At 38.7% G+C, this 25,018-nt stretch overlaps 1 long non-coding RNA gene across 1 annotated transcript; it reads left to right on the top strand.

Moving 5' to 3' along the window:
- Nucleotides 1-15,657: 15,657 nt before the first annotated feature.
- Nucleotides 15,658-17,447, top strand: LOC113969271. The gene is made up of 2 exons (XR_003534803.1): nucleotides 15,658-15,867; nucleotides 16,686-17,447. It is a non-coding gene; the product is annotated as an uncharacterized LOC113969271 (long non-coding RNA).
- The last annotated feature ends 7,571 nt before the right edge of the window (nucleotides 17,448-25,018 follow it).

The following is a 25,018-nucleotide window of genomic DNA, read 5'->3' on the forward strand; positions in this document are numbered from 1 at the left end:
TGGAATCAATTTAGTGGAGAAAAGATGGGGAATGCTGAGATGTGTGAACTAGCGAGTATAGCAATAGGACACTTCTTTTGACATTATAGAAAGATAAGATGAAGAATAGGTTGAAAATAAGATTTTAAGAGTATTTACTGGGACAGGTGGATAGTGGAACATTTGGAAGTGGTAGAGTTTTAAGGGTGTTTAAAGGAAGGATTTTGGAAACTGACCAAGACTGGTGCTTAGGCAGGTCGGGAGGAATGTAAATACAGATAAAATTGTTATTCAGTGTCTAGCACAGCTGGGCCCAAACCTTTAAGTGTTACCCTAACATAAACAGTAAGTAGTAATAATAGCTTACCATAGAACTCATCATGCCATAAAATGTTAGTTTTAGACACGTGATGCCATTATAACTGGGGTTTCTTCTAATGCATAGTTATTTCAGAACAGCATAACTTAATTTCCTCATTTTATGTCATTTTAACTTGTTAATTTAGTATTCAGCATGCTACAAAGTACCCTCCTATTTCATATTTATTTGTGAAAGCTAACCTAGGGTATCACAAGTTGTAATTTTGTGGTGGACCCGGTGAAAAGTAGATTCTATTTTCAACATTAAGCTCCAATGGCAGTATGGTGGTAAAATAATTGGAATATATACATGAAAGCTGAAGTACAATGATACCCAGGGGGCCAGTGCTAATGCATATGGTAGTATAGTAGGAATACATAAAGAAAGATTATACACTAGGTAGTCCAAATAGATTCTAGCCAATCTACCATGAACAAGAATCATAATTGCCATAAACCATAGCAAAAAGTGCACCTAGTCAGAGGTCACTTTGTAGCATGAAGAGGACAAAGATAATGAAGTGTGGTCAAATCGTAGAACCCACCCCGCAGGGCTTCGATTAGGGCACCTGCTAATTCTTTAATCTTTAATTGTGCATGTGTAAGGTGTATGCTCTGCCAAGACAATTCAAAGTTGCATTTTCTTCTGTGTGAATGTGTGAATCAATATTAGTGATTGAGTAAGACAAGCTCATCTGTTCACTCTGTCTTGAAACATGACTTATGTGGTGAGACTACATCTAGTGGGAGGGCAACTGAAGTGCTTATAGCCAAATGAGTGAGAGCTTGCCAAACAGGTTTTCTGATCTGTAACAAAAGCATCTGGACAAGTGCTAGTGCTAAAATTGTCGTTTAGTTTGGGATCAAAGAGGTCTGCATTTACCATAGCTTCTGCTATTTTGTTTGCCTCAACTGAGTTGTTAAGTGAAAATCAGCTGTGTCCATATGTCTTCTTGTTGTAGAGCCATGGAAGCAACAGTTTCATGTTTTAAAAGAAAAATTTCCAGACACCTGTGGTTTGCTGCTTACACATTTTAAGGAGAAAGGAGGCTATAATGCAAGACTTTAAGAGAGTGGTTGTGTGCCCAAAGTTTATGAAGCTGGTATTTTCTGCTCTTACTCAAACAGATTTCTGTTCGACACGTTTATTCCAGCACTTTGTATTCTACAGACAAATATGCAACCATGCAGAGCAAAGGCTTAGCCAGCCTCTGGACTGATCTTGCAACGATTTCATGTTCTCAGATTTTTAAGAAGAAGAACATTTATTTCTTCTTAGTTGATGGATGCTGCTTTGCTAAATTATGCCCTGATTTACAGAGAGAGAACATAGTGGCATTCCCCCAAAACCAAAGAGAAAGGAAAGTTGGGACTCAGAAAGCGACAGTGTATGGACAAGACAAGAACTACAAAAATTCATTAAATATGGTAGATTAAATGTTAACACAGCATATGAAACTCTCAGGCACTTTATATTTATTGTCAGTTATTTTTCCATTCCATTTACATCTGTAAGGCCATCCACTTGAATCATGGCACATGGAAGAATCTGTCCTCTGAAGGCATGCTTTCTACTACTGATACTAGTATGGTTTCTTTTTTTGCTTAGAAAAGAAGACATGACTGATGATTGTGAATTAAATGTAACCCAGTGAGTTGTCAGTGACAGATATGCATTACGTGCACTAGTACTAGTCCAGATGTCATTGCTACACTCTACTATTTTCCCTTTAGCAGCTTACAGCCCATAATTAAGGCTTAACTCTCTTTTTAACACTTTCAGATCCCAAAGACCCGCATAATAAAGTGAGTTATTTGTATAATAAAGTTAGTTATTTGAGAAGAAAGAGAGTGTAATGACACATGGTCATAAGTATACAATAATTTTGAAAAAAATACTATTTCTTAATAAATGGAAACAGTAACTTTGATGAGTATAACAAAACATGCCGCCTTCTAAAACATGATAGATTGTCATTTGTTTTCTTTTCAAAATGTTTATGGGGCGAAAATCTAAGAGTAATCTATAGCCACAAGCATTACTTTCTGGCTGCATCTACTTCTGTTCTAACAGATTCTTTTTCACCTTTTTTTTTCAACCTAGTTTCTTAATTCTATAGTATTAACCCCTATGTTTCCCAAACTGCACACAGCATTCTGACAACATGACTCCCACTGACTTTAATGAATCTTGATGCTGAAGATTATGTAGTTGACTGATGGCTGTAGTCTACATGTACGGTATGCAGTCACAGATCATTACACTGCCTTGTCTCTCTTGTGAGCTATAAGCAGTAGCTATAGTCTCTAGGCAATCAGCTTAATTTGCAATGGGTTTAACACAAAATACCATGAAACTGAAAGGAAGCATTCTGCTTCCCCACCCCATGCTGCAAGGAGAAAACTTGATTTCACAGTATCTATCAGAACAAAACTACCTTCCCTCAAAAAAATAGTACTTCTTGTTTGCTTTGATTTGAGAAAAAACTGAAGTTTTAGCCAACCCAGCTCCCCAGGTCCCAGCAAATTCCTCTTCCTGTGATTGCATGTTTGCATTTGTCAGGTTAAAAGTTTTCAATTCCAGTCTAATCCATTGTCAAAGGGTAACGTCTTAAGAGAAAATCTGTCAGAGTTGTATGGGTCCTGAAACTTTCCTATGAAAAATGCATAGGAAAGTGGTGTCAAATGCTTTGTCTGCCTGCCGCCACTATCACCTTGGAGAAGAATGGAAAAGCAATGGGTACATCTGGAAAACAACCTCACATTCTCACACGCACACAAAAAAAGAGCCTAACACATGGCTCTCCTGGGACTCTGGGAGAGCACCATACTAAAGTGATGGTCCTTCCCCTTCTCCTTCCTTTTTCTGGCCTAGGGTTTTTTTCTGCCATGTTTTGAAAAGAAAGCCTGGCTGGCAGCAATATTGTTCTCTTGTCTTCTTTGTTCTCCAAAGTAGCAGTTCCTGACAAGGAGAGGCAAAGTTGCAAGTAACGATCGAGGGCTGTGGTTATTTGGAGTGGGTGCATTATGTGCATAAGATGAAGCCAGAGTAAGTGTCCTGCTTGATTCTGACATGTTTGCCTTGACATGGCTTAGTTACTTCAGTCAAAACACCCGAAGATTTGTATCTTCATCGCTAGCCCTTGCTCTCCTAGGGGACTTAAACTTACCAAATGTTTCTGGAAATACAATACAGCAGAGGAGATAGTCTAGGGGGTTCCTGAAGCGTGTGGAAGACAACTTCCTGACACAGCTGGTGAGGGAGGAGACAAGGAGAACTGTTGGCCAGAACTGCTGTTTGTGAACAGAGAAGGACTGGTGGGTAATATGATGGTTGGAGACTGCCTTGGGCACAATGATCACAAAGTGATGAAGTTTTCAATTCTCAAATGACGGAAGAATGGTTGCCTTGGACTTTTGGAGGCCAAACTTTGTCCTGTTTAGGAGCCTGGTCAAGACAATTCATTGAGGAGGCAATTCTGAGGGGCAAAGGAGTCCAGGAAGGCTGGACATCCTTTAAGAAGGAAATCTTGAAGGCACAGGACCAGGATGTCCCAGTGTGCTGTTAGATGAGCCAGAGGGGAAGAAGACTGGCCTGGCTAAACAGAGAAATTTGACTGGAGCTTAGGATAAAAAGGAGAGCTTATGACCTTTGGAAGAAGGGGCAGTCAACTCAGGAAGATGAGAGCGATGTCATGAGGCTGTGCAGTGAGAAAAATAGAAGGACCAGAGCTCAGCTAGAACTTAGTCTGGCTTTTGCCATAAAATAAAATACAAATTCCTTCTATAAATACATCAGCAACAAAAGGAGGGCTAAGAAGAATCTCCAGCCTTTAATGGATGCAGAGGGGAAACATGATGACAAAGGATGAGGAAAAGGCTGAGGTACTTAATGCCTTCTTTGCCTCAGCCTTTAATAGAAAGATCAGTTGTTCTCTGGGTACCCAGTGCCCCAAGCTGGAAGACAAGGACAGGGAGAAGAACGGAGCCCCCATAATCCAAGGGTAAATAGTCAGCAGCCTGTTACACAACTTGGACACACACAGGTCTATGGGGTTGGATGGGAACCATACAATAGTACTGAGGGAGCTGGCAGAAGTGCTCACAGATCCACTTTCCATCATTTACCAGCAGTCCTGGTTAACTGGGGAAGTCCCAGTTGATTGGAAGTTAGCAAATATGATGCCCATCTACAAGAAGGGCCATCAGGGGGATCCAGGGAGCTACAGGCCTGTCAGCCTGACCTTGGTGCCAGGGAAGATTGGACTCAATGATCTTAAAGGACAACCTAATGACTCTGTGATTCTATGTCTCTATGGTGCTATTATTTGAATAGAGAATCAAATTTTTTTAGTTCCCTTCTTTTTGTCCAACTCTTCTCAAATAATTAATCATCTTTTTTCAGATGGTAGTTGAAATCTTTTGCATCCAATTCATTCTAGTCTCACATTAGCTTCACTAGCAGGAATAAAACTAGAAGTGTAATAAGAAGGATGTTTTCCTTGCGCAGCAATATTAACAATTTATGTAATTTTTAAATCAGTGTTCTAAAGAAGTAGGGAAATCAGTGCTATTATTGCTTCTAATGAACGATATGTGAGAAGTATATGTTTTGGTTGTATGAAAAAGAAAGATCTGTAATTGGGACATCTTATGAAAGCATTGCAAGAAGGATGTAACTTTGGTTTCTGCCAATCGAATAGAACCAAAATAATCCAAAATACATTAAAGTGGCTGTATGTGTTATTACTGGACATTAGACAAAAGTTTGCAGAAAAGGACTAATAAACTAATAAAATTCTACGCTGTTTGTAATTTAAAAGGGCAGGGTAGATACAAACATGGTTGAATGCACATAAAATTCTAATTCATCTGGTTTGTGTATAAATAATGACTAATGATTATAATAAGCTGATAATGAGAATGTGATTAAACTTTGTTCCTGTAAAGAGTATTATGTAGTTAATTGGACATTATTTAAGTATTAGTGTCTAGAAACATTCACACAAAAAAGTAAATATCTGCAGGCATGTACAGTTTTGGTGTATATATGTCCAAGCTGATCACACTTCATATCAGTCTTGTCTTTAGAGTGCATCAGACAGCACTGGGATAGATAAATGCAATTCCACACACATTAACCACTTGAAGAATGGGGCATGATGCACAGTGTAAGGAACTGGAATTCACATAGAAAGTCTGTGATAGAGCACTGAATTGAAAGCATCTCTCCTGGATCTCTGGCTGGAGCTCTAGTCTTTTTAAGATTCTTTCAGTCTGAGAAATGCCTAGAAATATTTATGAAATTATAACAGTTATAAATCTATAAATTGAGTTTATATCTTGCACAGTGTAATTTTTTCAGCTGTTCTAAAAATTTTCTTGTTTATAATGATTGAAGAAACATAAGAAGAAAATTCTTACCAATAAGGGTAAGTAGCTGTTAAGATTGATCATGGGCTTGTAAGAAATTGATTTGAAAATGAGCAAGACTGTTTTATCCAATATTCTGTACAATATAGAGCTTCCCTGGATTGCCTTTAGGGAAATTATGATGATGATGACAAAGACAAAAACTTCGGCATTGTCTGGAAAGTCTTTCTGTTAAGTTGGTTTAAATGTGTGCTTGGTTCAACTTACCTGCCTCCTGGAGTTGCTTTTCTGGACACCACACCTTCTTCACCTTTTGCCTCTGCAGTCTCAGGGATGTGGTCCTGTCATTTTGCTTTCAGCATTGCCTTTCTATGGTGTTCTGTTGCATCTAGGCAAAAGCCTACCTTGTGCTCAAAAGAAACCTTTCACTGCAGGAAGCAGAGCCAGCACTTCCTTTCAAGCCTGATGTATCACTTCCCTGTGTCTGTCAGGGCTCTGTTACAGTGGGCTTTGCAAAAGGCCATTTTGCCTCCTCCTGAGGTATCATGTACCTCCAGCTGTTGCATAAATATATTAGCACCTTAAAGCTAGTGCTTGTTTATAGTTTTATTTATTCTTTCAAATACTCACTTCAGATTCTCCTACAAGTCCCATGCTGTATCACTGTGGTATGTTTCAAGGTTCCAGAAGTATCTCAAAAGCATGTACAGAATGTGAAAACTTAGTAAAAATTTCACAATTTCTCCTTCACATCTGCCAACCGGGGCATTTTCTTATGTTTCACAGTTCTCACAGTCCTGAAAAGGAACAACAGAGTATATGGGACCTTAGTTTGTCTATTTGTTGTTTAATGTTCTGTTGTCAACATTTTTTTCAGTTTGACTTCATGGACCCAGATTGCCTCAACGACTTGAGGCAATCATATCATAAGCTATACTCTTTACATCTAAGAGTCAGTTTTCAGTCCATGTCAGGCCTAGTTTGGTACCTGTATGCCCAAAACAGCTGCCAATAGTTGTACCAAAGGTTGTCAAGGAGCTCGCTAGCATCAAACTCACTAGCTTAACATACCAGAACCCATTCTTGAAGTTGCAAACAGTTTAACCATGAATAAATCAGAGTAACATGTCTCCAATAAGTAGCAATGGATACTGACTTCAGTACTCTGCTCAGTGGTTTTGGCTCAGAGCACATCCTTGGTTTACCTGAAGTATTTCTAACTAGTTTTTGGTTGCAAATTCACTCTGTGCTAGGTTCAATAAGCATGATAATACCTCTTGTCTGCAGCCTTGTCAGCTTTTCCTTCACTGGCCTCATTACAGCTAACGGTACTCTGCATTTCAGTAGTTCTGCCTTGACTTTGACCTCAGGGTGTCCAGTCCTTGAAATATGTCCTTAGGTTTAAATTCTTCACAGATCCCAAAAGGAACGTGCTGTATTTCTCTTTATGTTGTAAGTCTGTCCTGTAAGTCTGTCCTGTTATCTGTACTGTATCCACCATAGATGGGAAAAATACTACATATGGATAAACTTAATCTATTCATTGGTCTCTGAACACGTTGACCCCAGAGATGTTACAAATCCACAGGATGTCCCTTAGTGCAGGATTTTGTACTTAGCCTTGTGAGTAGGCTGTAAAAGTAGAGGTAGAAGGACTCCTTTTGACTTTGCAATTGATGGGGCTTGTCTGTATTATTCCTTTTAGAAGCTACATGGAATCTGTTGCATTTTGGATGCACACACCTGATGTAGAATGTGGCCCACCAGTTAAAATATCAGTTCCTTTCACTTCTGTGCTCTTTGCCATAAACAGCTTTGTCAGTTGTAGCGTTTTTAGGAGTCAGATGAACTGGGCTGCAGATGAGCTCATGTGAGATGATGCCAAACCCCCAGCCCAGGGATAGATCCCAATCTGGCCATGGGGAGGTGCAGCTCTCGTAGTCCTTAGGTACTTTCTCATTAGTCTGCCTTCTGCGCTATTTCTCCCTCCTGACCAACCTCACACATCTCTTAGGGCAAACTGAAACTGAAGCAGAGGGGAATAAACTCAGAAGGAAGTTTTTACTAAATATAACCAGTCCTTTGTCACATTTCTAAAGTCTGATATTAGCACTTAGATGTGGTGCTGGAGCTGTGCTGCAGTTGGCTCTACAATTCAGCTGGACTATTGAACAGCAATAGGCTAGTGATTATTTAGCAACCCAACCAATATGTCAGCTTTCAGTTGGCAGCCTTCTTCTGCAGTGTGTTTGTGTATTTGATTCAGCATATAACTTGGAATTTGCCAAAGTCACTTTGCACACAGCCTTCCCTGTATTGGAAGTCATTGTTCTCAGTCACTGAGTGTGCTGCCATTTTCATTTTCTTCAGTAACAGTGAGATTAAGACATGCTTTTTTTTTTCCACTTCTCTTGAGTGACTGCTCATAAGGCTGAGCATTTTTATTTGTGTATTTTGAGTTGCTTCACAGACAATTTGTGCTGCTTTTAGACCAGTGCACGCTATATCCTTTCTCTTTTTTCTTTTTAAGGTTATTTTAACCTATATGCTTGTTCTGTGCAACCAGCTGTCACTGTTTGAAACTGGGCATTTCAGCAGTCCATGCTTTTTGGAGAAAGTCCTCTAGGATTCAGAACTTATTCTTCCACCACTGTATCCCAAGATCTCAACCTGCAGCAGAGGACCTGTTTTTCCTTCAGAGACAAGAGTAGCTCAGTCATAGGACCAGAGTTCTCAGCTCTGCTATATAAATGTTTGTCTTCCTTTAGGTTTCTCAGATTCAGGTAAAGGACTTCCTCTAAAATGTCACTCCATATAGGAAATATATTACCTACCAAAATTTACCACTGATTTGTTTTTAATGTATTTTTCCAGTGTGACAGTGCTATTTCAACATGCTGGCATCTGGGTAGAGATGCAATTCCCATTTCCAACATTTTCATTCTTGTGCAAGGATTTTGTAGAAAGCGGTGATTTTACAGGAGGACGTTTCTGGTGCTACTTTCATACTGCCTCTTTGGTTTGGTGTTTAGTTCACATTGGCCTGCACACCAGACAGTTTCTTGCTGTGAGACTCGGTGGCCTGACTGTTGCCAACATGTCTCACATACTGCCTGCTGAGTCGAAACATGAGAGGCCTCCATGTTTCCTACCTCACCGTGATAAGTCATGTCCACAGAGATGCTGCAAACACAACCAACACTTCAGGCTGGGCTTCCTTGTGACACCCCTAAAATTCCTCACACCAGCTGCTTGAAGTCTTTCCTCCAAGGACTGTGACATTTACCACAGGCAGATGCTGACAAGCAGATTTGTCTGCAATGCTACTCCAAATATAATTGTCTTAATCGGGAGATGACTAACACAGAGCTATTTGGCCAACAAGATTTAGCAGTTTCAAAACGCAAGTACTGAAGTGGAGAAAGTAGAAATCTCTTTCATGACTCTAGCTTCTACAAATTCAGATGAAAAGAGACTTATTTTAGTCACACTCCCAAGGAGGTCACAGAATGCGTATATTTGTGTCTATAAGTTTGTATCTCTCTGCTAATAACTTTGTGACCTCATTAGTTGATTTCATCCAAATTTGACTGAAGGGTACCTTTACCCTTCATTATTGAAAATAATTAAATCTGCATTTTAAAATAATTAATTAATATAATTAGGTGATAATTAATGAAATAATAAATCTGTAAGTTTTATGAAATTGTGTAACCACACAAAGAAAAAAGCCCATTCCAGCATTCCCTACATGATAAATAAAAATTGCCACGTGAGTATGAATATCCTTTATGTGCCTTAGACACTTAAAACTCTACAAATGAGAAGTACAGTTTATAAATTATAAAGATTTTTTAAAATATATATAATTAATGCAAGATAAGAACTGGTGGGAAAACATGTCTCTTGAGTTCCAAGACTCATGGGAGTATTGTTCAACATTGTCCTCTTCCTTTCAGTGGACTTTCCAGGTTTGTCTATATGAGGGACTTGTGGACTGCTTGGACACAAGTGATCATACACAGCTGTGAATGATCTTGAAAAGACAAGTGCCGCCAACAGAGCATGTAAAAACCAATTGCAGATACAGTTGAAGGACTGCTGTGTTATGTCCTGAGTTTTCAGTCCACCTTAGAGCATCTGAAAATGGATTCATGTTGTGTGGTTGCCTAACAGAGAGTAGATGCAGTGACATGGGGTATCTTTTTCAGTGCTCTTATACTTCTATTCCCACTGACTGTAACTAACTGACACAAAATCAAAGGGGCTTTGTTTATGCCAAAGACTTTTTGTCTGCTCAGGCTGTTAAACCATGCTTAATGTCAGCGTACCTTCACTAATCTTTTAACATGGTGCCATACTCAAAGGCTACCTTCCTATTAGTATTTACAATGGATAATAATCCTCAGTAACTCATCTTGTATAAAACTGGACTGGGAATGGAACATATTTAAAAAAAAAAAAAGTCCTTGGACCTCAAAGAGTATTTGGTGATGAGATTCACACTACCTATTTTGAAGAATGACACTTGGTCAAAACAATTACAAACATAGCCCGCTATTACATTTCTGCAGAACTGCTGGATTTGCTTTGATTTTCCATTCCTTGCCTAAGAATAACATACTGGAGTTTAACCTTCATTATATGATTATGTCTGTACTTCTCATGGTAATTAAGTGACCTTCCAGAACAGTGAACAAAACTTTCAGGCTGAGAGATTAGTTCTGAGAGGTGTGAACTGTTCTGTTCATCCTTATCGATGTTAACTCTGAAGCCTTACAGATTTCAGTCTCATTAACTGTTTAACTGCTGATCTCTTTGCGTGAAAAGCTCACTAACGCAATTAAGTCCCAAAACTAACTTCTCCCAAATGACTGAGTACCCCAGACCCACCAGTTCACTCTTACCTACAGCATCTGTAACACAGTATTTTGCTACCAGAACAGGAATCTGCAGTGTACTGAAGACCAAGACCAAAAATGTGGTCTTCACCAAAATGTGAGAAAAACATATAATAAATATAATTTCCTATTAAAATAAATAAAACTGGGGGCTCTGTCCTGAAATTATTATTCATGCTTTCTTAAGTGTAAATGAAAGTATTGTGGAATCTCCAGGCTCACTCCACAGGAACAAAAGAGAAGCCAGATATACTCCAGCACAGCATGGGTCCAGCTGGAAAAAGCATAGGTTGAGCCCTGATCTTAGCTAAGCAGATTAGCGCCAAGATACAACCAAATCACTTTTACACTTTATTCTGATATGCAGCTATTCAGAAAAGTAAGAAGGTGACTTTGTTCCCCATATTACTGGTGCTGAGCATGTTTAACTCTTGGGAATACTCAGCGCTTCATAGCAGTAGTCTCTCTGTTGCTTTTTATGCCTCATGTATAAGGGCTTGTCTCCGCTTGTAAGTTATGCCAGGGTAAAGTCGAAGAGGAATGTGAAGCATCTGAAATAGCTCCTCATGTAACCCCTCTTGCTCAGTAACACTTTTGCACTGCAGATTAAACAACCACCAGAGCTATTCCTCAGCTGTGCTGCAACGTCCGCCTCTCACCCCTCTGATGCCTGAGCCACCCAAGTGCTGAGTGCCCTAGGGCAGATGCCTGCCACTGTCTGAAGTGTTTGGAGGTGCTCAGCCCACTGCCACCCCAGCCAGGAATTTGGGGGGGGGTTTCAGCGGAACAGCTTGGCACTAACCACCCAAACATTCCTTCCAGGTTGAGAAGAGAGGGATGCTTCTGGCTGTGATAAGGTCAGGTTAACCAGTTGTCAGGTGGAAAGAACTGGACAGAGAGAACTTGCTGAAATCTAAGCACTGGCTTATGAAATTTCTGCTGGCGCTGCTGGAGCTAGTCAGCATTATATAGGCCCTGGATCACCAGGGACTTTACGGTCTGTCTTAGTCTATTTGTGTGCAAACAATAACTCTAGCTGCTACTTTCATGAGCTCTGCTCTTTGCAGGAAACAGTAAACTGTGCCTGAAAATCAGTATGTAAAATACATTGTAAGGGAAGGGAATAAAAGATGACCACAGGAAAAAAAAGTGACAAAAGGCTGTAGAAGATTAATAAAACTTAACTGGCTTCCAAATAAAAAGAAATAAAATCATTAAAATAAAACTTAACTGAAATGAGTTTTTTAAAAATTTTCATATCTCAGATCTAGAAGGTTGTATTTGCTGACAAGTCTGTAGCTTGTTATTTTTACACTTTCAGGTTTCCATCTCTTTATATCAATCTCGTGAAAGCTTATTAAACCCTTATTTGAATTTTTGTATCTCTTTCTGCCTAAACCTTTACAATGACTCACATAAAAATAAAGTAATTTTAAAAAAATCCATATATAAAAGCTAGAATAGGAGCCCAAGTTTTAGCAATGTATTTTGATTTTATCAGGCCTTACTAAGCAAATGATTGGGAAATAAAGTGCTATTTCTCCCTTGAATATTTAGATGAAGTCAATATATTTTGTGGCTTCTTTGGAGGAAACAGGACTCTACTGACACTCCAGTCTGAGAAGTCTGCTTTGCATTTGGGTTCCTTTGGAGATAAGTTGTTCTAATTAACTATTCCTGCATAACTCAGCTGCTTGTCAAACTTTGTTCTTTTCCAGTCTTCTTCATCAAATCTCAATGGAACAGATAGTTCATCATCCTGTATGTCCATATTTGTTGTGTTGCACTTAGAGTGAGTAAATGTATTAGCAGGTTTGGTGAAATATGAGTCTGTTCATTCTGTATTATCTGAATGAGGCATATCAGTTCAGCACAGGTAACTTGTTTTCATATGCACATTTTGTAATGAGGAAGCGTTTGAGGAAATTTGGCTTGTTTGTCGTAATAAGGTTGGCTTAGGCAAAGGCACCTCATTTTTTTGTCCAGTTTTTTTTTCAATCACTGAACAATTTAGTACTTCACCTGCTGAATTTGCTAAAATACTTCAGTGTTCCTGAGAATAAGATTAAGATTCCGTGGAACTGTTTCTCCATTAAAAAATTATTCCTTTTTTATTTTACTTTCTTTGTTAAAATCTTAGCAATGTCAGCAGTGACTCACTCAGACTTTGTCACTTGTCTAGCAGCAATGGAATGATGCTGTGATATGGAAAAAATCATATTCTTTGGCATATTCTACCAATTCGTGAAAAGTCATCTAAGTTCCATTATCTTAAAGCCCGTTAGTTGGGATAGTAAAATGGACGAGATCCCAATTATTTGGGGTGGTCACTGCAGCAATATCCAGTAGCTTTTCCGCTTCCCAAGGATCTAAAAAGTTTTCAATACCAATAAGATTCATGGCTCATGGTGAAAAGGCCTATCTCTATTTTTCTTCACAGTCCATCAGAAACTCTGTAGGTTTACATTCAATTTTTCTTTGACACTTGGGCTGCTATTCGAACAGGTTTGCAAATTATTATTTGTCATGTCTGGCCACTATTTCAAACAGCCTTTGCTTGTTGCATATTAGCTTCATAGCATTTTAGATCTGGACCATCTGAAAACATGACATGGCTGCTTTTATGTGTGACATTATCTGGTGTCTTCAACAAATTAGTTACAGAGTGCTTCAAAGGCAAAGGGACTGTCCTTCCAAAAGGACATACATGAGCATCTGGTTTTGTGAATTTCTTACAAGTTGTCTAATATTTCATCACAGGTTCTTTTTAGCCCCTGCTCTTAAACTGGCATAGAAGTTATTTGGTTGATGCCGGCTGTCGTTTCTAAATTGCTATGAGGTCAAGATTCTCGTGTTCTCTGTCCTGTAAGGCTGTTCTGGATAGAAAATCTACTAACTACATATTGATCATTTTCTTCTGGTATTCATCTAAAATATAACAATGAAGCTTCAAAAGAAAAAAACAGAGATATCTAAAACCTGTTAGCAGAATTGTGTAGAATACTGTGCAGTGGGCATTTTCCACACAGAGTTTCCTATCTTTGAAAAACAGATTCAAATTTTTCCCATTGAAGAGCAATTGGAAGTAATTCCTTTTTCTATCAAATACATTTGCATGGGTCTGCTATTTGGTGTGACTGTCACAAATTTAGATGATGACAATTTTTACCAGAATGCTTTGATTTTTGAAATATCCTGTGTGCACTTAAATGACCAGATGATATTGCTTCTTAAGGTTTCTTTAAGGCATATTATTAAAAAAGTGGAAATGACGATTTACATTTACATTGCTACATTTTCCAGAAATGTTCAATATTGAACCTGATTTTAAAAAATCACAATTGACTGACATATGGGTTTTATTGGTAAACTGTCCTTCCAGCTAAACATATTTTTCTATTGTAATGTCTCTTGCATTTGAAGTCCTATATTACTAAAAATTAATAATAATGCCTATAGTAATGAAGGAATTTGAGTGCTTCTTAAATCACAGCTATTTCTGTCTCACAACCTCATACAGAATCACACACAATCACAGAATGGCTGAGGTGGGAAGGCACCTCTGGAGATTATTTAGTCCAACTCTCTGCTCAGACCAAGGTCAAGCAGAGAAGGCTTATCAGGACTGTGTCCAGTTGAGTTTTGAATACCTCCAGGAATGTAGATTCCATAACCTCTCTGTGCAACTTCTTTCAGTGTTTGACTATTCTTGCAGTAAAATGATTTTTCCTATGTTTCTCTGGACCCATCAGGGCCCATGAATGTGTGTATGCACAATTTGTTTAAATGTTCTCTGAACTGAGCCTCCTACACTAAGGGTAAGACTTCCTTACTCCAGACATTCTCCCCAGTCTCATGGACCTGGGATTGCTCAAGGCCAGTCTTCCCAGTAAAGATAGAGGGAAGACAGAGTATCTCATCCTCCCCTACCCTACTCAGTAGTAAGCCTACGTACTCCACTATGCTCCTTTTGCAGCAGGTAGATCTGCAGAAACCCTTTTTATTACCCTTTGTATCCCTTGCCAGATTCAGCTTTGAGTGGGCTTTTGTTTTTCTAACCCCATCCCTGCACACTTGAGCAGTGTGTGTATATGCTTCTTCAGTCAATTCCCTCGAGGGAGCTGTAGTACATGGGCTGCATACGTATCCTTCTCGGAGACTTAACCAGTCTTTTAAAGTCTGGTTTCCTTGATACACTCAACTCTTGAGACTCCCATGATATGTCATTTCCAATTACAGAGGTAAAATACCATGATTTCTTTTCAAAGGATGAAAAAGTATCTCTAAACTATTTGAGGGAGTGGGCCACCAAAAAAGTTAAGACATTCTGTGGAAGACAATATGTCTTCCAATAAGGTCCAGGGAATTTCACGGTTTCTGCTAAAAATGGTGAGAGCATGGAGAGGTTTATTTCCTTGGAAAACGTGATCACCTCATTCATAATGAAAAACAAGGAGTTTTGAAAAACTGAATTTATTGTGAATGTGATCCCTAGAAATTAAGGACACTAACTGACAGCTTCAAGGGACTGGCAACAAAGTGCCACCCTTTCACAATGTAAAGTATAGCCCTTGGACAAGCTCCTCTTCTACAGAATGTAAAAGGAGCCTCTTACAATATCTTACTTCTGAGGTCACTTGTTCTTTTCATCTGAAGATGCCACCCTATAAGCTTGGGAAATCCTGTGTCACAAAATAGCTGTGGGTTGGCCAGGGACTGTAAATCATGGTTTGGAATTTGGGATGTTATCCAATATGAATGATACCATTCCTTTTATATAAACAACTCTGTATTTTTTTCCTGTCCATTATGCTGGTGCTAAATATAACATACTAATGGGCTCTGTAGGCTTGCAGTGGGTTTCCTCTTGAGGCTTGATATTTTTTGTATTAATTTATTTTTTATGTGTTCTCACTCCTATTCCTAGCAGCACAGCATGCTTCCTCACTATAAGAAAGAAAGAAAGAAAGAAAGAAAGAAGGAAAGAAAGAAAGAAAGAAAGAAAGAAGGAAAGAAAGAAAGAAAGAAAGAAAGAAAAAAAGAAAGAAAGAAAAAGAAAGAAAGATAAAAAAAAGATTGAAAACCCCGATTTATCTTCTATTTGAAAAAAACATCTGCAGAACAAAATGAGCCTCTTGATGCCGGAATTGTCATCAATGATGACTTTGACAAAATGAGCAATACATAATTTGCTAGCTCCCTTGCGAAGCTGAAACAGATTGTCAAATAAAACACTGGAGGAGATGCATATGGGGTGAGTAGACCAGCTTTGAATATGAACACATGCAGGTGGTCATTTAGTAGTGGTTCTAAGAGGCAGGACATCCCTAATTTGGAGGGTCATTTGCATTTGGAAATGCTCAGTGATAAATAGTGATGTATTCCCTATAGTAAAACAGGACTGATAGGGCCAAAACTACAGTTATTTCTGTTCCAGGGTAACTTGAACAAACCAGACAGCCCAAGGCATAGTAGAGAGTGGTTTACACTCCAACAAACCTGCCATTAGTGGTGGGTTTGCAGAATACAGATTAGTAAGATTTGAAAAAGTGCTTTGTTAATAATAGAAAATTTGAACTTCTTCACTCTCTGGTAAGAAATTATGGATTTTTCATAATACAGGAACAGGAGCTGTATGGGCTTAAATGCTGTGTAAAACAGGCAACCTTCAAAAATTTTTTATCACAACCTCTAATTTTGAGTAAAGCTACTACTCTGAATTCTCAAATTGCTCAGTCCACCATCAGCCACTTGACAGAAGATGCAACATGCAAATATATATGTTCCTGTATCTTACTCCTCTTCTTGACTATGTGTCTGTGTATACTGTTAGATCATGAAAGAGTATTTTAAGAATATCTTTAAAGAAATTTTGGGCTTATTATGTGTAAATTTATGCTTGTTTGAAGAAGGGCGGCATATGATCATTTTGGCTTACATTCCATTCCATTCATAGTATTTGTCTGTGTCAGCCAAATTAAATGAAATATTTCATTAAGGAATTATTAATCTGCCCATCAAGAAAGTTTCTCTGAGATACTGTTCCTGCAAAAACCTTTTCTTTGTTTGAAGCTCCCACTAGATATTCTGATTGCCTTCAACACCAATGAGATTAAATGACATTGTGAGCTTTTTGGGACCGAGGACATTCTTCGAGTTTGGACAGAGGATGACATCCGAAGGCCTTACTTCTGACTGGAACCTTCAGATGTGAGTATGCTATAAATAACTAATGATGATGTCAGCTTAGGGGCACTTAGCAATGTGTAAGATCATGCAGCTCCTTCAGCAATAGTTCTGTATGTAATCTCAGCCTTTTAGCATATTACCTCTAAAAGAACATAACTTCCTCTGGAAGCTTCATTTCCATTTAACTAACCTTGTCCTTTTTTCAGATGTACTCCTCTTGACATGTGTAAAGGAAATACCCCAATGAAAACTTGTTCAGAATCATTAATTACTTTTGATCAGACTCCTTCCTCCATACCTTGGTTAATAGTGTAGATTGAAAAAAATAACAGCCAGATCTGTTATCCCAGCAATTATTGAGAAATGAAAGTGACAATTTGCTTACTTGCCTGAAAGATCAAACAGTAAACCCCTAATTTCAGTCACTTGGCACTGGATTTTATATATTGAAACTGGCAGGCACTTTATGCAATGTCCAAGCAGAAATGACCTCAGGCTTTCATGGACTACAGCACAATATTCTCAGAATCACTCTGCCTACTGACTGGCTGGCTTTTAGAAGACTCCTTTTTTTTTTCTTTTTTTTGAGTCTGTGTTAACCATACATACATGCAATCAGAAATAAAGTTTGAAACAAAAAAGTGACCTAATGAATCATACAATATACAAGTATAGTGTGCCTTGACACTGAGTGTTTAATAGCTCATCCTTAGAGGCAGTGGAAAACTACAGTAATTGAAGAAGGAGGAGTATTTGACTCTTGAGTATGACTTTTTATGAACACTATATAGTTCATAGTACACTAGGGATCTTTTAAATGCAGGCCATTGGTGTACAGTAAGTTTACCTCTTTGATAAATGATTATTTTACCACATACTCAGATAGGAAACTTTAACTACTGCAGATGAACAAAGAAGAGCATTCTTATTCCCCTTTTTTGTGTTTCCCCCTTTCTTGGATCTATTCTCCATGCTGTCTTTCAGGCCAAAAAGAAACCAAGAAAAAAAATGCTTCAGGACTGGTGTGAGTCAATTCAGTTTGCTAAGATCAGCATCATCAGATTTTCTTCAGTATAACAATGAGGTGGTTGCTTTACAGATACCTGCCTTTCCTCTACTGCACTCCGAAGCTGAAACATAGACCACTTAATAGTAAATAAATTAAAGAATTCATTAACTTTATCTACCTATGGGAGAGGTTCTTGGTTTATTGAACCTACATAAATATTGAAACATTTTTGACTGCAGACATCTGTGCATGGCTGTATATGGCTAGCTAAATGCTAAAAATTAGAAATCTTTACCTCAGTAAAAAACAGAAACCTGAATGCATTAGAGAGGTCTTCTGCAGAAAAAGGATCATCATCAAATGCTTAAGCTTTGCACAACGCAGTTTCTTTTAAAACCAAGTGATTCACAAGGCTATATATACACAACTAAAAAAGTTCTCTGAAGATTATATCATATGGAAATAGTAGTACACTCCATTAATTACCCTCTCTGATGAAAGGAAGGGTGAAATTTGTTATAGAATCAGACCACAAGATAGAAAGTCCCAGGCATCCATTATATAATTTAGTCCTGACATAGCACATTAAATTTTGAGAAAGGAAGACCATTTTACTGTAAAGTCAGCAAAATGCCACAGAACTAAAACCCTGCTGCCTGCATACCACTAACCATATCTACAGTGAATAACTACTCTAACGATCACATTGGTATTAATGGTATAAGAATTTTACAGTGGTTTGTGCTTTCACTTCAGCCTCACACAGGCATTTCCGTTGCTCCAGCAGATATTTTAAGCTTTGACATTTTGGTGAAATATTAAACCTCCTATTTACACCATCATGCCTTTTCAATCTGCCACCTGGTACACCAAAGGCACACCTATTAAACCAGCATGCCCTCCTGCTAACCATTCCCAAACCTGTTTGCCAACCAGGAGAGCAAACACACAGGGCCAGAGTTTCCAGGAGATGACTGGTGGTGAGGCTGTGGCTTTGGGCTCAACCCTGAGCTAACAGCACTGCCTAGTCTGGGCAGCAGCCAGGACCTGGGGAGCAGTGTGACTCCTGGATTTTAGAAGAGAGTAATTTCTAAACCCCAGAACTGACCACATGGCTTCACCCAGAAAACAGAAGGGTGAAACCAAAGTCCTGTCTTTTCCCTGCTTCCAGAGAGGAAAGAAGGGTGAAACTGGCTTATCTCTAAATGCATAGCAGAACAACATCAAATTCCATATTTGTTACTTATCTCAATGAGAAATTAGAGACCTTTTTGGTTATAGCCCCAGGTGTCAAAGTCCTAGTGCTCAAAAATGTGATCACAAGAGGTGAAGACCTTCCCTGTCTCCTTGCGCAGTCCAAACGAAGGTGCAGCCTGGTGTCAGAAAGGGGAACACTATTTGATTCTCTCTGTGCAATTAATTCATTTCTGCAGTGGCGTCTAGTGAGCAGCAGTGGAATGGATTTGATGATTTTTGCCATGTTTATAAAGTGCCCAAGAACGTGCTGGGTGCTTTGGTCACCCCTTGAGTTTTAGGACTCACAGCCTTTGCTATCCTAAGGCTGTATTTTTCCCCCTCACAGCTGGCTGCACAGCATGGAGCAGATCAAACAGACAGCATTCAGCTGGGTATTTACTTAATTTACTTTTTCATACAACCTCTGATTTTAGTAAAATTATGAATAAATTAGAAAGCTACCACATGGCTTTCCCACAAGGACAGCACACATTCTCCTACTATTTCAAATCCAGTGATCTGTTTCTGTGCTAAGGTTCACACTGAGGCATCAGTATCTGACAACCGATCAGCCCCAAGTTCAAAGATCAAAATGAGACCATGTGTGGGTCAGTTTTGAGAACAAATGCAGTACAGTAATGGGGACAGTATATCCTAAGACGACAAAGAGAATATTTGTTTTCAGTGAGCTATTTGCTGAGCAAGGTTTTATCCAAATCCATTAAAGAGCACAGCTAACAGCACTGCTGTGGCTATGAAAACCCCTATGCGATTCTACTTCATTACATGTTAGCCCTAAGAGGCCTCAGTAGACTAAACAAGTACAGCTATACTGGGGGATGAAAGGATCAAAGATCAATTTACAGGAAAAACAAATTCTCCTTATACCTCCTCCCTCTCAGATGCAGGTGATTAGCCACTGCATAAGGCACTTCAGCTAACATCAGCATCCTGCTACACGCCCCACTTAGTACATCCCACAGATTGTAATCTCAACAACTGAAGTTTGTGATTTCCCAGCAGCAAAGGCTCCTCTTGCTTTGACTAGTAGACTGGTGGTAAAAATATGTGTTATTTGTTCTGTATCTGTATCTGATTTGCATGAGCAAAACCCTCCTTAGCTCAAGCATCTACCCCAATAACGTCTCAAAATTCACATCAGCCTTTATACAGCTTTCTTCTGCCTTAGTAGGAAGGGAGCTGGATGGCTCAGAACTGACCTTCTTATTCTCATAGAAAGGCACACACCTTAAACCTGTATCACAAGTTTGGAGAGTTTCCTGCTTTTTAAAGAGTTCAGTTTTTCAACATGTTTTTCAATAGACAATGTTTCTTTATAGTGGTTTTCCTTGTTGTCTATCTAAAAAAGTTGATGTTTTCTGCTTCCACTTGATTTTTTTTTAAATTGAAGAGTCATCCTTGGCAAAAAAAGAAAAGAAAAGGAAAGAGTCAGAAAAGAGAGAGATGCCAAATGCTAGTAAGCATTTAGGTGCAGCACTCTCTGCCAACAATAAAGGTATATTTTACTTAAGAGGTCTAGGAAAAAGTTATTTTTGAAATATCCTTTTACAGCACAACCTGCAGTCAAAGCTTTCTGAATTTATCATCTCAATTTTTTTTTTTACAGAGCTGTTTCTACCTGAAATTCTTAAAAACAGCTGAGTAACAAGTTATCAAGGTTGTTCATGTTAACAACATAGATAAAATTTTTTGAATGGATACTTGCAAGAGATGTATTCAATTTTGCAACTTACATTCAATGTGGAAAAAGTCTATATTACAAACCAGAGTGTTACTTGCATCCTCTCCTCTCATCTGCTACCTTCAGAAGAATACAATGTGAAAGTGTAAGAAAGGCATACCTTACGCTCAGAATAAATTAGTTCTTCCCTTGGTAACAATCAAGGCTGGTCAGAAGAATATGTCCTATCATCCTTCGATTTCTGGAACTTACTCTCAAGAAAATAACCTCATATAATGACTCCAAAAGCATTACACAAGATTCAGAGAAGTCTTATCAAAAGCAATTGAAGATGTTCTCATGAGGTTTAAAATCTTAGTGCTAGTCCTATTCATTCAAAATCTTGTAACGGAGTTGTCATTGCTTCATACTGGAAATTGAAGTGAGCTTTGGGGCATCTCCCTTAGTCAGTGAATGTAGACAGATGCACAAGAGCTGACAGGCTGAAAAATCAGTGTTACTGGTGTATTCCATAAGCACCACACATAGTGGTGATTGACCTACTTCAGTGCTCCTGTGAATATGAATGAAGCATTCTCAAATCCTTAAAATGCTGCCAAACATATCTGTGACAGGATACATCCCTTTCATTCCATGCCAGGATAGCAACTTCGATCCTCAGGACTCACAAAATAGCCTCTAAGACTTTTATATGCATCCCCATGAGTCAATTCAATCTTGTCTCAACCGTTGTGTTGTATCAATATCAATATTAATAATTTTTATTTTAAAATATTTACATAATGTCTGGAAATAACAGTAATTATTTTTGAGGGACTATAAGAAATGAGTGACTATTAAACAGGTTGCAGTGTTTACCTCTAAGTAAATATCCTTTAATAAATGAATGTTACGTTCTAAAACATGGCTACTCTGAAACTTGCTATGAAAATGCGTTAAAATCAGCAGCTTTCTTACATCTATATCTCAGAGTTGCCCTTTGAAATCATTCCTCATGGGAAGCTATTATGTTGTAGAAACCTTCCTGAAAGCTGCTCCCACAGAAGCACAAAAGCTAAATGCGTTGTGTAACACAACAGTGAAAAGCAAACAGTGACTCCAGCACTCTCCTGTGTGTTGTAGCCCCTGTACGCTCTGTTCTGTGTCATGGTCAGTTACTTGTTGCTGGCATTTCTTGACCCCTTCCTGTTTTCAAGGGAAATACACTTGCAAAACCAACAAACAATCCTATGTGGGACAGCCCTGTTCACCGCAGCTATAGCTAACATCAGTCATGTGGGCTGCCTAGCAAACAGGGCCTTGGCTCTGCCTTTGGGCATTCAACTTGATCCCAGAAGCAAAGTTATCTTTCTGAAGCAACTATCTTTGCCAGTTTTGTTCAAAAACCTCTGCATGTAGCCTGTGAGACAGAAGGAAAGGGGTCTCAATGTGGGGAGACTTTTGCCATCATAATTCACGCACTAAAATACATTAAAAGATTTTTCTAATCAATGACTTATACTAAGCTTCATTTTTGTTTGTTGTCTACTGAAACACAAAAAGTAGAAATATATATTTTTAGTCAAAAAAGGAACTAATTGGCTGCTTTAATGCAAAATCAAACACCTTTTATAATTGCTTTATGTACACATAAAAGTTCCCTGCTAGCTGTGCCAGTGAAGCCTGTATTTTATCTGCATCATCTGCTTCTTGTGAGATCAGAGGATTTCTGACTCAAACCACGTACTCTCTTTCTCAGTATCTCTATGTACGTATATTACTATTTCCTCTTTCATATAATCTAACAATCTTCTGAAGATGTTATAATTGTACCTTAAGGATCTACATTATCTGAATGGAAAAACCCTGTAAAAATGGGGGAGGGTGAAAATGTTATATTTCAAAACCATGTTTCACAAAGCTCAGTTAACTTATATCTCTGAAGGTTTCTTCTTTCTTGCCTTCCTATATGGGCATCTTACTCTATTTATCACTTCTGAAATAATGCAGTGGGTTTCCAGTATTGTCTAAACACTTATTCTTGAACACCATTAGGAGTTAAGAAAGCCTTGCTATGTATAATGCATTCCTATGACTAACATCTGGAAGGTGAATGCTGTATGTCTTGCTTGTCTCATTTGGTATAATCCTAGTTGTAAACATGCTAGATGTACACCTTTATATTTCCTTTCTTGGAAGCGACAGCTTATGCTTCTTACAACTGAAGAACTAAACATCATTTGACCCAAGCATCTGTGAAGAGCTGTTCAGATAAAAGATTCACAACAAACAGTCATTCAGTACAGTTGAATCAATTATTTTTCAATTAGACATTTTCTGTTTGACATAAAGAAAACAACGATTTGGCTCTACCTCCTGGTTTCTAGGCTACCATAAGAGCTTAAAATTTGGTGTTCTGTAGAGGCTGATCATAAAGTGGCAGTGATCACAAGATGGCAGTCACTTGTTTGATTTACGGACTGGCTAGAGATGACTGGAGTTGATCGTACCAAATGGTATTAGGAGGAAAAGGAATTTTGCAGTGCACAGCATCAAGCCTTATTAGCTATTCTAAGTCCTAGGATCTGTCACACGGAAGCGGGAGTGAGCAAGCTAGGTGGAATATCAAGGCATTGTCCAATCCTGTAGGGAAGCAATTAGGAAGGCCAAAGCTCAGCTGAAGTTGAAACTAGTAAGTGATCTGAAAGACAAGAAGGAAAGTTTCTACAGCATATTATCAGAAAAAAATAAAGCAAAGGAAAACAGGAGCACACTGTGGGGCTGAGGCCCTAATGACAGCAAAAAAGGTGAGACACTCAGTGCTTTCTTTGCCTCAGTTTTTACTGATAAAGTGTGCACATACACCTCTTGGTTTTGAAAGCCTTGTGAGAGACCTCAGGAGTGAGGCATTTCATGAAATAAAGAAGGGTAGATTTAGCCACCACTTAAGCAAATTGGACATTGATGGGATGGAATGCTGTGGGTGCCAGTGGTACTGTGGAAGCTGACCAATGTCATTGTAATCTCTACCATCTTCAGAAGGTTGTGGTACTCAGAGGAAGTTCCTGATGTCTGGAATAAGGCCAACGCTGCATATCTCTTTCACAAAGGCAGGGAGAATCTGAGGAACAAGGAAGTAGCCATCCTAGCCTCTGTTTCCAGGAAAGCAGTGGGAGCAAAGTCTCCTGGAAGCAATATCCAAGCACAAAGAGGAACAGAGGGTGAGAGGGAACAGCCAGCATGGATTTACCAAGGGAGGCTCATGCCTGACCAACCCTAAAATGACTAAAGGCCCTATATGCAATATTGTGCAGATGTGGTCATACTACTGTGTACTGAGGGTTGAAGCAGTTGACAGCGTTTCAGGTAAATGGACAGTGCTCCAGGGTAGTGTGTCTATAAAATAGGGAGTGCCCTAGACTTCCTTGACTTGTAGTCAAATGGAACTGTGAAGGACAGTGATTCTGATCTGTGTCTATGGCTAATTATCTGGCAAACCCTACAAAACAGTGTTTAGAAAATGGTTTAAAATGGGGTTGGTACTTGGCTGTGCTTAGCTGAAGTTCATTTTGTTTCAATAGGAATTGTAAATCGGTTCTGCATCTTTGGTAACTTCATTCCGGTTTTTGTAGTGTGGTATCTCCAGGCAAAACAACAACATCTAAGCACTTCACATATCCCTTCTCTACTCAATATGGTTTCCAGTTGTCATCTCCATACGTTTTCAAATGTGTGCAGTAGGCTTCATATTCACAATTGGATTAATTGTTCTGCAATGAGCTTGAAGCAGCTAACCCCAGCCTTGTCATCTGGTGGTGATATTCAAACAAAGGAGGGAATTTTACACTTTTAAGCAAAATAAAAGGGAAAGGCAGAGCTGGCTGTTCCTTCCCCTGCAAAGACTTCCTTTGTTGGTCTTTTCGACCTGGATGTCTTCAGCTGGTTCATACACCTTAGCAGATATCCCTAGTTCCTTATTCATACGCTGTTGGTATTACCTGTTCCCCTACCATCCTGCTGTTGTGAATATATTCTCTCTGAAGATGTACAGCTGTAGAGTTGCTGGAAAGCCTGGAAACACACAGTTAGTTTCCACTAGCCTTTGGAAACTTTTTCTTTATTTAATGACAGTTAAGTACTTTGGCATTTTCAGATTTTTATTCAATATTTTGTAAATTTTCTTCTCCTATCAACAGTCACTTTCCGGATCTGTTATTGCCAATTTGTAGACCTCGGTTAATCTAAAATGCAGTTAGAAAAATATTCAGATATATCTTAAACAATTCTCAA

The sequence above is a fragment of the Neopelma chrysocephalum genome, unplaced genomic scaffold, assembly GCF_003984885.1.
Source record: "Neopelma chrysocephalum unplaced genomic scaffold, ASM398488v2 Primary Assembly neopelma1_71, whole genome shotgun sequence".
Classification (NCBI taxonomy): Eukaryota; Metazoa; Chordata; class Aves; order Passeriformes; family Pipridae; genus Neopelma; species Neopelma chrysocephalum.